The sequence below is a fragment of the Trichosurus vulpecula genome, chromosome 1, assembly GCF_011100635.1.
Source record: "Trichosurus vulpecula isolate mTriVul1 chromosome 1, mTriVul1.pri, whole genome shotgun sequence".
In the NCBI taxonomy this organism is placed as follows: Eukaryota; Metazoa; Chordata; class Mammalia; order Diprotodontia; family Phalangeridae; genus Trichosurus; species Trichosurus vulpecula.
This window is the reverse complement of record NC_050573.1, coordinates 251,420,168-251,434,307: the sequence shown is the minus strand read 5'-3', so window position 1 is coordinate 251,434,307 and position 14,140 is coordinate 251,420,168. Positions and strand designations below refer to the sequence as shown.

The window sequence follows — 14,140 nt, the reverse complement described above, 5'->3', positions numbered from 1 at the left end:
CCCCTGTTTCAAATTTGTTTCTTGTAAACGACACATTGTAGGATTATGCTTCCGGTTTATGGGAGAGTTCATCCCATTCATATTCACTGTTACAGTTACTATCTGTGTCTTTTTCTCCATCCTATTTCCCCTCTGTTTATGCTTTTATTTCTCCCTTCTCCCTTCCACTCCTCAACAGAGTTTTGCTTTTGACTGCTGACTTCCTCAGTTTACCCTCCCTCTTGACTCCCCTCCCTTATCTTACCGTTTTCCCCTTGCTACTTCTTCCCTCCCTTCTGACTACCTCCCCCCTCCCTTTTCTTTCTCCTTTCTTCTTCTACTGCCTGTAGGACAAGTTTGATTTCTATACTTCTCAGAGTATGTTATTCCCTTCTTGAACCAAATCCAATGAGAGTAAAACTCAAATACTAATCTTTTCCCTCCCTTCTTTGCCTCTACTGTAATATGTTATTTTGCCTCTTCATGTGATGTAATTAATCCTTTCTACTACCTCCTTACCTCTCCTCCCATAACCATCCTGTTGCATCTGTTAATTATAATTTTTATCTTTACATCAGTTATTTCATACTGACACCCATATTCTATGTATGTCACTTTCAATTGTCATAACAACTGTACTATTCTCAAGATTGACATATATATATATATAACATATATAAATAATATAATCCTGTATAATTATGTAAATAATTTGCCTTATTGACTAAGAAGTGTTTCCCCCCCCTTTTGCCTTTTTATGTCTCTCTTGAGTTTTGTATTTGAAGATCAAATTTTCCATCGAACTCTGGCCTTTTCATCAGGAAGTTCTGGAATTCCGTGATTTCATGGAAAGTCCTTCTCCTTGCCTGGAAAATTATTCTCAGTTTTGCTGGGTAGTTGATCCTTAGTTGTTGTCCAAGCTCCTTTGCCTTTTGGAATATCATATTCCAATTTCTCCTGTCATTTAATTTACAAGCTGAAAGATCCTGTGTGACTCTGACTGTAGTTACATGATATTTCAATTGTTTCTTTCTAGCTGCTTGCAGTATTTTCTCCTTGATCTGGTAATTCTGGAATTTGGCTATAATATTTCTTTGAGTTTTCATTTTGGGATCTCTTTCAGGGGGCAATTGTTGGATTCTTTTGATGATGATTTTACCCTTCAGATCTAGGACCTCAGGGAAGTTATCCTTAATGATTTCTTGAAAGATACTGTCTAGGCTCTTTTTTTCATCATGGTTTTTTGTAGGCCAATAATTCTTAGATTGTCTCTCCTGGATCTATTTTCCAGGTCAGTTGTTTTCCAATCAGATATTTCACATTTTCTTCTATTTTTTTTCACTCTTTATATTTTGTTTGACTGATTCTTGATGTCTCATGGAGTCATTAACTTCTACTCGCCCAATTCTAATTCTTAATGTATTGTTTTATTACTTTAGATTCTCTATCTCCTTTTCCATTTGGTTGATTTTACTTTTCAGTGAGACATTTTCACCATTTATATTCTGATTTTCCTTAACTATTTCTCTGATTTTACTTTTTAAAGATTTTTTTTCATCAGCGAATTTTTTTTTCCATTTTTTCCTTTTACATCCCTAATTTGGTGTTTAAAGTCCTCCTTGAGTTCTTCCAGGGATGCTTTTTGGTCTGGGGTCCAGTTCACTCTCCCTTTTGAGGTTTCAGATATGACTATAGTGTCCATGCTGTCCTCTTCTGAATTGGTATTTTGATCTTCCCTGTCTCCATAATAGGATTCAATGGCCTTTGGAAAGCTTTTAGTGTGTTTTTTCATGGTGTTTTTTTTTCCTCCTGACTTCTAAAGTGGATCTCTGCTTGTGGGTCTCAGGGGAATCTGTCCCAAGTTTCTTGTGTTGGGATCTGTGGGCCTAATCACTGGCTTGGTGTGCTGTGGATTCTGTTTTCATGAGGTGTGGGGGAGGGGTGGTCTGAATGCTTGGAGTCTCTTCTTCCTCGGGACTGTTCTACAGCACAGGTGGTCTTAGCTGTTTGCTGTACATGTGTCTGTCACTTCCCCTGGTTGTGCAAAAGGACATCTGGGGCCCTGGTGTTGACGTTTGTTAGCTTGACTCCCTTGGGGCTCAGTTACATTTGTTGTTCTGCTGAGGTGAGGCCTGCTGGGATGCCTCTCTTCTTGTACTAGTCTCCTCCTACCACCACAAGAAGGGGCCTCTTCACAACTTCTCTTGCTAAAAGTCTGCTGAAGCCCCACTTCTGGCTCCTCTGTTTCTCCTGAGTACTCTGGGTTAGGGAGGGAGGAAAAGCCAATTTCCCTGGCCATTATGGCTCCTGGAAGTTCACAAAGGTGAGTGTCAGGCTTTTATACTGCATGTGGGCTGGAGGCCTGTGGGGTAGGTGCTCCCTCGGCCTCAGGCTCTGCACTTGTGTCTCCCATAGTTCTGACAGACTCCCATACTGGGCTGAGAGTCCTGGGGCTGGATCACTTCTGCCCTGGGCCTGCTCTTGTTCCCCTCTTTTGCTTGCCCAGAGCTCTTCCAGACCTGCAGTTCCTCTTCTGTTTCTGGTTGGTATGGTCTGGTGCTGTTCCCCATGCCCTGTGTTCCTGTCCCTCTCAGTCTACTAGTGGCTTCTAACTCTCTAAAATCTTCTCAGATTCACTTTTTTAGACGTGTCTGACAGAATTTGTGAGAGAACTCCAGTAGTTCCTTCCTATGTGCCCTATTAATTTGTTTCTTAACACCAGATTATTTTGATGATTACCACTTGATAATTCAGTCTGACATCTGGTAGGCTAGGACACATCATTTCACATTTTTTTTCATTGATCTACTTGGTATGCTTGGCCTTTTGTTCTTCCAGATGATTTTTATAATTATTTTTCCTGGCTCTATAAAATATTTTTGTTAGTTTGTTATGGCAGTGAATGTGTAAATTACTTCAAGTAGAATTATCATTTTTGTTATATTAGTTCAGTCTATTCATGAGCAAGTGATATTTTCCAATTGTTTAACTCAGACTTTATTTGCATGAAAAGTGTTTTGTAATTGTTTTTCAATTGTTTCTGGGGTTATGTGTGGCCGATTAGACTCAAATATTTTATAGTGTCTGTAGTTTTTTAAATGGAATTCCTTGTTAATTTTTAACATACCTCAATTATAGTTTCATTTTTCAAAGGGCAAAGGAAACAATATGTAGGAACTTTGTTCTATATCTAATTTTCATCAGAAAGGAGGAACTAGAAATTATGGGGACCTATGGAGGAAATGAACTTTGAGTCCTCTAGTTCATGATGGAGAAGGTGAGGAAAAACATGAACCCTAGGGTATGAAATGTCAGCAGAAGCATGCTGTCTTCCTTTTGGCTCTAGGAGCAACCTGCTTTGTGTTGAAACGAGCAAGTTCATGAAACCTGGGAAGGTGGTGCTGGTCCATGCCATATGGTACTCCAGGTGCAAAGCCATCATCATCAAGAACATTGATGATGGCAACTCTAATAGGCCCTATAGCCAGGCCTTGGTGATTGCAGCAATGTGCAAAAAGGAGATTGCCAAGAGATCAAAAACCAAGTCCTTCCTGAAAGTTTATAACTACAACCACCTCAAGTCCACCAGATAATCTGTGGATATCCTGTTGGACAAAACAGTTGTCCACAAGGATGTGTTCAGTGATCCTGCACTAAAACATCAGGCAAGGAGTGAGGCCAAGGTCAAATCTGAGGAAAGGTACAAGGTAGGCAAGAACAAGTGGTTCTTCCAGAAGCTATGGTTTTAGAACTACTGTGTTGTTCAGTAAATAAAATGTTTACTAAAAATAAAGAAAAGAAAAACATGATCCTTAGATATAGAGGAAGGATATTTGACAATTAGGTCAGAGAAAGGATAACACTCTATAAGGTCAATCAACTCAGAAGAAATTGGAAGCTATCAAAAATCGAATTCTGAAGATGAAAAGAGAAAAAGTTGTACTGAGAATTTTTTTAAAGGGATTATCTAAAGATACTTTTGTGAATGTTGTGAGAACTCACCAAACCAATTGACACTTAAAATGTTATGTACAGATAGTAGAAACAAAGGTAGGTAAGAGGCAGTAACTAGTGCACTGGATAGAGTATTGGGATTGAGCAATGAAGTTTTGAGTTCAAATTTATCTCAGCTTGGGCAAGTCATTTAGTTTATCTGTACTTCACTTCCCTCATCTCTAAAAGGATAATTCTTGTTCAGTCATTTCCACCTCTTCATGACTGCATTTTGGGTTTTCTTGGCAAAGATACTGGAGTGGTTCGCTATTTCCTTCTCTAGCTCATTTTCCAGATGAGTAACTTAGGCAAAGTGGTTTAAGTGACTTGCCCAGGGTCACACACTCAGTAAACATCTGAAGCCAGATTTGAATTCAGGAAGATGAATCATCCTGACTCCAGGCCTGGTCCCCTATCCGCTGTATCACCTGGATACCCTTAAAAGCATTTTGTTTTGTTGTACAGTTATGTGCAACTCTGTGACTCTGTTTACAATTTTCTTGGCAAAGATACTGGAGATTTTACCATCTTTCTCCAGCTCATTTTGTAATGAGGAACTGAGGCAAACAGGTTTAAGTAAGTTGCCCAGACGCATGCAACTATTAAATGTTTGAGTCCAGACTTGAACTCAGAAAGATGAATCTTCATCACTCTAGGCCTGGTGCTCTAACCACTGCACAACCTAGCTGCCAAAAATAATAAAAATAGTAACTAAATCACAGGTGTTTTTATGATGATGTATAAGGTAATATGATAAAGTATTTTAAAAACCTTAAAGCACTAAATAAATGCTATAGTTATTAGCAATATTTATATAAGCAAACATTTCTGGACCTAATTTTCATCATTATAGGATAGGCTAAAATTTAGAATGAGCTGAGGTTTGTGATGACTCTTTTGGGATACACACACACACACACACACACACACACACACACACACACACACTTCTTCAGCTATGCTGAAGAGGACAAAGAATTAATAAGAATGTTGCTTGGTTTGGATTTTGGATTGGATGATGATAACTGATGACACAAAGGGAGACAAAATCAACTCATTTTTACTCTCTCTGTCATGGAGAAAAATAATGGATATAGAAAGGACAAAAATAATGGATATTATGGATTTGACATTCCAGTTAAGTTGGGTCTTGCTAAGATCTCACCTACCTGCCCCTGATGAATTCAAGTGGGATGACCCAGGTGAACTACATTCACTGTTACCAGGGAAAAATAACTGACAGATGTGATTGCTGAGCTACTCAGGGATCTGTGAATCATTATGCACACAAGGAGAGGTACTGTGGGGTAAATGAAAAGATGATGTTGTCTGATTATCGGCAAGGGGAGGGAAGATAATGGATTGCAAACTTCAGGCAAGTGAATTTGATTTCCCTTCCTGCCAAAATTTGAGGAGGTTTTATTAAAGTAAGGGTGAGTTAATTTTTAAAAAATAAAGGAGAATCAGAAAGAGCTGGTTTTTCTTCATCAGACAGGTTAAAAGCTCAGAAAAATCTTACTTCTCTTTCTGACAGTTGTTACTGTACTGGTTGATCATAATCATAATGTAGATAGAATTTGCCTAAATTTCTGAAAAAAATTTGACAAAATATTCCATGCAATTCTTGTGTAAATGATGGAAAAAAGCATAGACTAGATATAATAAAATTAGGCATATTTGCAGCTGGTTAAATGCAACATCCAAAGAGTAGTTAGATGGATAAATTAAGAGTTGAATGGAAGTCTTTAGGGGAGTGCCTTCAAAGATTTGTTTTTTAATTTTTTCTTAGTATATTGAACAAAGGAATAGAAAGCATACTTACGAAGTTGACAGATGATTATTTATTGAAGAAACTGAGGATATTTAAACCAGAAAAGAAAAGTCTGAGGAGTGGGTCATGGTGATTTTTTTCAGGTTTTTGAAGGGTAATCACTGGAACAGGGGGAGCAGCTAGGTGCCACACCAGATAGAGTGCCTGGCCTGGAGTCAGGAAGACTCATCTTCTTGTGTTCAAATGGAGCCTCAGACACTTACTAGCTCTGTGACCCTGGGCAAGCCACTTAACACCCTTTGCCTCAGTTCCTCATTGGTAAAATATGCTGGAGAAGGAAATGGCAAAACATGCCAGTATCTTTGCTGAGGAAACTCCAGTTGTAGTCATGGAGAGTTTGACATGAATAAAACCCACTAAACAACAACACATGAAATAGGGATTAGGGATTGTTTCCGTAATGCCCCCAAAATCAGAACTAATAGTAACAAGACCAAAAGTTAGACTTGAAGTATGAAAGGAATTTCTAAAATTAGATCTATCCCAAATTGGAGTGCTTAAGTTCAGAAAGGATTAGGCTCCTCCTCATATTTCTTCCTGTACCTTGTTATGTCAGTCATTCATAGACTCTTTCACCTTTCTTCCATCTGTCAAGTTCTGCCTAAAATCAAACTTGCCTCTTCTATCTAAAAACAAAAAGGGGAAAAACAAACAACAAACTGACGCTGACCCATCAATCTATCATTCTGTCTCTGTCAATTATTTGCCACTAAACTTCTGAAAAGTTCTTGGGCAGCTAGTTCAAATCCAACCTCAGATACTTACTACTTCTGTGACCCTAGACAAGTCACTTAACCACTATTTTCTTCAGTTTCCTCACCTGAAAATGGGGATAATAATAGCACCTACCTCCTGAGATTGTTCTTATAATAAAATGAGAAGAAAATTCTAAATTTCTTAACACATATTAAGTGCTATACAAATGTTAGCAATGACAATGATGGATGGTGATGATGATGATGATGAAAAAGAAGACCATAGTCACTGACTTGTTTCCTCACAATTCTCTGGCTCCTCTAGTTTTTGTAAAATGGTTTCTTATTGCAACTGATCTTTCCAAGGTCACTATGATATCTTAATGGGCAAATACATAGTTGTTGTCTCATTCCTCATTATTCTTTCTTTTGTTATAGAATTATCATAGTATATAGCTATCATAGAAGGCTGGTGAGTATTTATAATTCAAAGTCAAATTAAATATATGTAAACATTCATGAATAGATTGATATTTAATTCTAAATACATCTATAACAACCTATGTATATATGTAAGAATACATGTATGTGTGCATATATGTATATATACATGTGTGTATATGTGTGTGTGTGTGTGCGCACAGAATATGTATGTAGAGAAAATAAAAATTTTCTCTAGCCTTGAAAAAAACTCTATTGGTCAATCTGAACTTGACTGAAAAGAAATCAGGATCAAAAGACTGAGACTGGATCATTGAGATAATTGGAAATTAAACTTAGCTTATCCTTTCTCTTTATTTCCAATGGATTTTTAAAAGAAAATTGCAATGGGCAGAATTATATTTTATGGTTGTTCTATCTATCAACAGTGGTAAAAAAGCAAACAAAATATGCAGGAAGTAATGGTTTGTATGGAAACAATCCATACAAATTTCCTTGGGCTGAGTAATTTTTACCCTTTGGTCTGTTGACTTCAAGGAAAAGCTGAACTTATACAATATTGAAATGTAAATATGGTAAATATTTTAGCCAATGAAAATATACAATTAATTAATTTGCAAGTGCACTTATTGTGAGTCAGAGTAATAGGGCATCCATCTGTCTCTGCCCTACCCTACTGAAAGAAGAGAGAATATTTTTGTTACATTTAAAGAGTACTTTGCTTGGCATCAGGAAATGGATTAAGTATAACCTTTGTTGTATGAACTTCATCCAGACATTTCAATGCTCTAATTTATTGTTCTAATTTCTGTAATGGACATAGTGATACTTCCAATACATACCTTTTTCATGTATTTCAAGTCTTTTGTTTTGTTTTTGGCTTGGTGAGCAAAGTATTTAGCAAAACTTTATTTTTTATGTGAAAACATGATATCCTTTATCTGTGGTAAACTCTCAGCAACTCTTGGTAAAGAAACTACTTCCCATAATGCAGATAGGTAGCCCTTTTGTAACATAGCCATTCTCCCAGAACAAACATGTGACACAGGCAAAGCTTGGATTCAAATCTTCCTGAACCCAAGTCCAGCTCTTGATCTACTATATAATATTTTTTTCTTTTGTAATAATAGTTAATGATGAGTAGCATTTATATTGCACTTCAAGATGTACAAAGTCCTTTATGTATATTATATGATCCTCACAACAACTTTCTAAGGAAGTTATTACCATTATCCCCATTTTACAGATGAAAAAATACTGAGGTGCAGAAAGATTAACTTGCTCAGGTTCATGTAGCTAATAAGTATCAGAGTCAGGTTTTGATCATGCTCACTCTAAGTCAATCATTCTATCCAGTGTGCCAAAACCTTATTATCCTATGAAGATAGCTTTTATCAGCTAAGCCTGAAATCATAGTAATTAAGTTGATAGAGTACCAGGCCAAGAGTCAGGAAGACTCATCTTTCTGAGTTCAACTCTGGCCCCAGACAATTACCAGCTATGGCAAGTCATTTAATCCTGTTAACCTCAGTTTCTTTATCTGTAAAACAAGTCTGGGAAGGAAATGGCAAACTACTTCTGGTATCTTTTCCAAAAAACCTAAAATGTGGTCACAAAGAGTTGGACATGACTAAAAAAATACCGAATAATGAATATTTTCTGTATTGCAAAACATTCTGCATACATTTATCTCATCTAAGTCTCATAATAACCATTTGAATTAGTTACATCTTGTTATTCAGTCCTTTTTAGTCCTGTCTGACTCTTTGTGACACAATATGGGGTTTTCATGACAAAGATACAAGAGTGGTTTGCCATTCCTTCTCCAGTTCCTTTTTACAGATGAGGAACTGAGGCAAATAGGGTAAAGTGACTTGCCCAGAGTCACATAGGACAGTTTTGAACTCAGGACAATGAGTCTTCCTGATTCTAAGCCCAGTGCTCTGTTCACTGGACCACTTATAGGTATTGCTATTTGATTTTTACAGTTGGAGAAACTGAGTCTTAGAGAGAATTCTCTGATTACTGAGTACCAGAGGTGAGGGTTGGTGTCACAAACTTGGTGACTATCAAATAAGGCCTTGAAGTAGATAAATTAACATCAAAATTTCTGTGATGATAAATTTAATTCACTAACATCAATTGTCCATATACTCTGACACAACAACTTCACTACAAAGAATACGTCCTAAGGAAGTTGTACCAACAATGTTACTAGCAGCTGCTATGGAGGTTTAAGGCCAATAATACCAGCACACAGGAGGGCTGTTAGCACAGGTTCTCTGATCTGCTTTTTCTAAGGAAAGCAACTTTAAGGGGTTTACAATCTCACTTTAATTAAGCATACATATATCATTCACTTAGTTCCAGGGAAAAAGGCAGCACCCTGAACTTCAAAGAGAACATAAACAGAAATTACAGCAGACATTACGTAAATAGAGCAAATAACACAAATCAGCAGACAAGGATCCTAACTGTCTGTAACTAGCAATGCATACATAGTTACCATAGAGAGAAGCAGCAACATCTGGGTTTTCAAAGCTGGGGGACTCCTTATCAGCTACCCAGAGTCTTGTCTGCTCAAATCACAGGAACATTTTCCCAGTGAGTGAGCCCCAAGTAAAATGCTAACTTCAGACTATATATATACTTCTTCAGGATCAGAGGGCGTCACAACCATGTGACTCAAACTCCTGTGACTTAGGCTTCCTTGTGACTTAAGCAGGTCATCAAAGACTCTTGATTGAAACAAAGGTAAGACTCAATCAAAGTCACTTGATTGCCTTAGTGCTGAGAAGTATTCCAAAAGAAAAAAACAGGGAAGAAAAGTCCCATTTTTCTTGCCATTACAGAAGAATACAAAACAACACAAAAATAAAAGTCCAATATGGATGTGGGATTACAGAGCTAAAGACAGAAGGGACAACTGGGACCGAAGCAGATCAAATTATTTGACCAAGTTTGCAAAGGTACTAAGGATCACAGGCAAGATTTGAATCCAAGCCCTATGACCCCAGTCAGTTTTTTTCCCCTATAAGAGTGTGTTTCTCCAAACTAAAATCTTTATAGCCACACGCACACACACACACACACGCACACACACACGCACGCACGCACGCACACACACAGAGTGAGAATTGAGAATACCAATGATAGGAAACAAACTGAATCCCTATCAAGTGGGAAATTGAAAAAAAAAATCCTATTACATTAATATAATAGGATTTTCCTGAGCTACAAGATATAATGACACTGAGGAATTTAGGAAAATATGAAAAATTCATATACACAGAGGTGGATGAGAGAAATTATTATTAATAACCAATGATTTGAGCAGATTCAGATTTCCACTTTTTCTTTTATTCTAATTTCAAAACCTTGATCTCTGAAGGCTGAGTTACCTTTTCCTCTATCCAGACTCTACCCAGATGGGGCAGCCAATTTGTTCACTCAGAGTTGGATGGGGACAAATTCTTTAAATTGATTGCCCAAGGCAGGGGCTTACTTAGAAGTAGATGACATAATCAAAGGTCAGATCCAGCCCCTCATTGTAATATTAATTTTCTCATTAATTGTTAGCAAATCAGAATTGACTGCCACTCTCAGGAATACTCTTCCAAAAGGGCATATAAACCATGGACCTGTTGCATGATTGTCTTTGGTCTAAAAGTGATGGCCAAATGACTATAATTTTATTAAAATGTTGGCATTATTTATACAATGATTAAATTATGCCTCTTGAAACTTTTTAGCAGCACATGGAGTAAAGTCAGAAGAAGTAAAAGAAAAATATATTTAATCAGTCAGTGAACCATAATGACTAAAAAGATGAAAATATCACTTTCACTGAAAGAAGCAAACTTGAGAAACTGAAAATCCAATAACGGCCCTGGCAAAGAGTTAATGAAATATTCCAACCTCTTCACTGTGTTGGAAAAGAGGGCAGTATAGAGGAAAGCAGATAACTTGGGTGAAATGTCACAAACTTTTCCAGAACTTTATTAGATGCTACAAAAGAAATGTTAACCTAGGAGGGATATCATCAAGAGAGAGGTACATTTTCAGAAAAAGGCACCATTTAAACTAATATTATAAAAGTCTCCCTGAATTAGTATCAATAGTTGCAATACATTTTTGTGAGTTTAGGTATTCTATCCTCACACTTTTAAAGAAGATAAGAGTGAAAAAAGTGTATGTATGGGTGTGTGTTACCGCAGTGTAACATACTGTTAAAAATGTTGCAATTCAAATGAAAATCTTATTACAGAAAACTCACTTCTGGCTACAATGAATGCAATTTACTGGGAAAAAATGAATTAACTCTGTAAATCTTTTAAAGCCACACAGTATTCACACTCAATCATTTCAAAGATGATAGGAAGAAGTTACTGATAGGGAGTTTCAATTGCCTAATGTCCCCAAGACTCATATTAAGACTGCTGAGTATTATTAAGACAGATGTATGTAGTGGTGAAAATTCTCTGTGATGAAAAAGTATCTGAATAAAAAGGAAATTAGTCCTGAAATGCAGTAAAATCCTGCCCAGTTAATATACCCAGAGGAGGGTGTTACAGTTGAGGTTTAGATGTGCTTATTTAAAGCTTCCTATCTCAAAGCTAATGAAGAAATACTGACCATTTTGCTGCAAAATCAGTAGAGAGCTTTAATGACTAGGGATTAATCAGGTTTCCAAAGCTTCAATCTTTAGGGACTTCCACCCCATCAGGGAGGGAAGGGAAAAATAGTAAAAATGTATGCCACCCACTACCTTAAAATGCAGAAACAAAAGTCAACTCTTTCTCCTGTGTATTATGCAGCCTGGAAGCATTTACATTCTCTGTTGAATTTGTGGGACAGATAGGAGCAGTCAGTTAATTATTATGGCCACTGTTTTAATTCACTTCTCAGTGTAAGTCACAATTGAAGAAAGCATCTGTCATGGCATATTTCCTGGTCAGTAAATTTAAGTGGATTAATCACTTGCTTATTCCGAAATTCCGAAGAGTGATTAATACTTGTCAATGGGCTGTGGAATTCCTGGTTCATTGAATTTTAGGTGGCAGAGGGGAACTTGAAGGACTGGATAGTGATTCAAACAGAAATAAAAAAAAAATAAATTTCCTCTGACATGTTTTGTACACTCATCATCTCATCTTCTGACCAAGCAGAGTACTACATATTCACCAATAGATGGGACATGGCTATTATAAGAGAATAATGATAAGTATAAAAACCAGCTTTGAAAGCAACCATCATCTCAGCTTTATCTGGGTCTCCCATCAGAGCTTTCATTTCACATTCTGACCTTGTTATATTGTGCCCAATTAGTAGAGATTTGAATTTTCTTTGGGCTACATTTTAACCACGGATAGTAAAAGACACGCATTCATATTCACATATATGTATGTATATATACACATATGTATATACATATATATATTTGCATAAACTTGGATAAATGATTTAACCACTGTTTGCCTCAGTTTACTCATATGTAAAATGAGGATAAAAATAACATCTATTGCCCAGAGTTGCTGTGAAGATCGAATGAGATAATCATTGTAAAGCACTTATCATAGTGCTTGGCAAAATAGTAGGCATTTTAAAATATTGTTGTTTTTGTTATATTGGAAGAGTAAAAGGGAAGCTTGCAAGCATGTAGAGATCCCCTTTGGAGAACTAGTGAGAAAACAGGGACCAGAATTACACTAAGTGGGAATGTATATGTGAATTGTGATATACACTACTAGAGGAAACACCTATATGTATAGACACATATACATATATATATATATATATATACACACACACATACACACATATGTATACGGAGAGAGAGAGAGAATGAAACATTATTTAAGTTCTCTTATTTTTCCTGTTTATACAGGGCACCATGATATTTATTTGATTAATCAGTAATCTCAGTTATACGTGTAGCATTGCAAGTCATTTATGCTTTTATATTCTCTGTGACTTGTCCAGATGTGTCGAGAATATATTCCATGAGCCATATGTACCCCCAAATACTGGTTACCCTAACCAGATTGTAATTATTGTAAATAAATACATGCAATAAACACATGTAAACTGTGTAAAATGGAAAGTACAACAAAACGCAGATAATTTTGTATGACTTATATAGATAGTTCTTCTTCATCTGAACTTCTTCATCTGACAATTGCCTATACATATCCTTTGACCATTTATCATTTGGGGACTGACTTATAGTTTTTTATAAATTTGATTCAGTTCTCTATTTGAGAAATGAGGCCATTATCAGAAACACTGCCTGCAAAAATTGTTTAACAGCTTTTGGCATCCCTTATAATATTGGTTACATTGGTTTTATTTGTGGAAAACTTTTTTAACTTAGTACAATCAAAATTACCCTTTTTGCATTTCATAATATTCTCTATCTTTTTTTGGTCATAAATTTTTCCTTTCTCCATAGATATGCCAGGTAAATCATTACTTGTTCTCCTAAACTGCTTATGGTATCACCTTTTAGGCCTAAATCATGTATCCAGTTTTGAGCCTTTCTTTATGTGTGGTGTGAGAGGTTGATCTATGCCTAGTTTCTGCCATACTATTTTCCAATTTTTCTAGCAGTTTTGTCAAATTGTAAGTTCTTAATCCATAAGCTAGAGTCTTTGTGTTTATCAAAGAGTAGATTGCTGTAGTCAGTCTTATGAACCCAACCTATTCTACCAAACCACTACTCTGTTTCTTGGCCAGTATCAACTTATTTTGACGATTGCCACTTTATAATATATTTTTAGATTTGTTACAGCTTGGTCACCTTTCTTTGCAATTTTAAAAATTAATTCCCTTGGTATTCTTCACTTTTACTTCTAGATGATTTTTAATCAATTTTTCTCTTCTATAAAATAATTTTTGATAGTTTGATTAGGTGGTTCGGCATAAGTAAATTAATTTAGGTAGAACTGTCATTTTTACTATATTGTCTCAGCCTAACTAGGAGCAACTAATATTTTTCCGACTGTTTAGATCTGCCTTTATTTGAGTGAAAACATTTTGTAATTGTATTCATATAGTTCATGTAGATTTGTCAAGATTCCCAAATATTTAAATTTCTAGTGTTATTTTAAATGGAATTTCTCTTTCTGCCTCTTGTTGCTAGGCTTTATTAGTAGTATATAGAAATGTTGATGATTTACATGGGTTTATATATATCCTGCAA

At 36.2% G+C, this 14,140-nt stretch overlaps 1 pseudogene; it reads left to right on the top strand.

The window, feature by feature from the left end:
* The first annotated feature begins 3,359 nt into the window (after positions 1 to 3,359).
* LOC118834421 lies at positions 3,360 to 3,728 on the top strand (annotated as a pseudogene).
* The last annotated feature ends 10,412 nt before the right edge of the window (positions 3,729 to 14,140 follow it).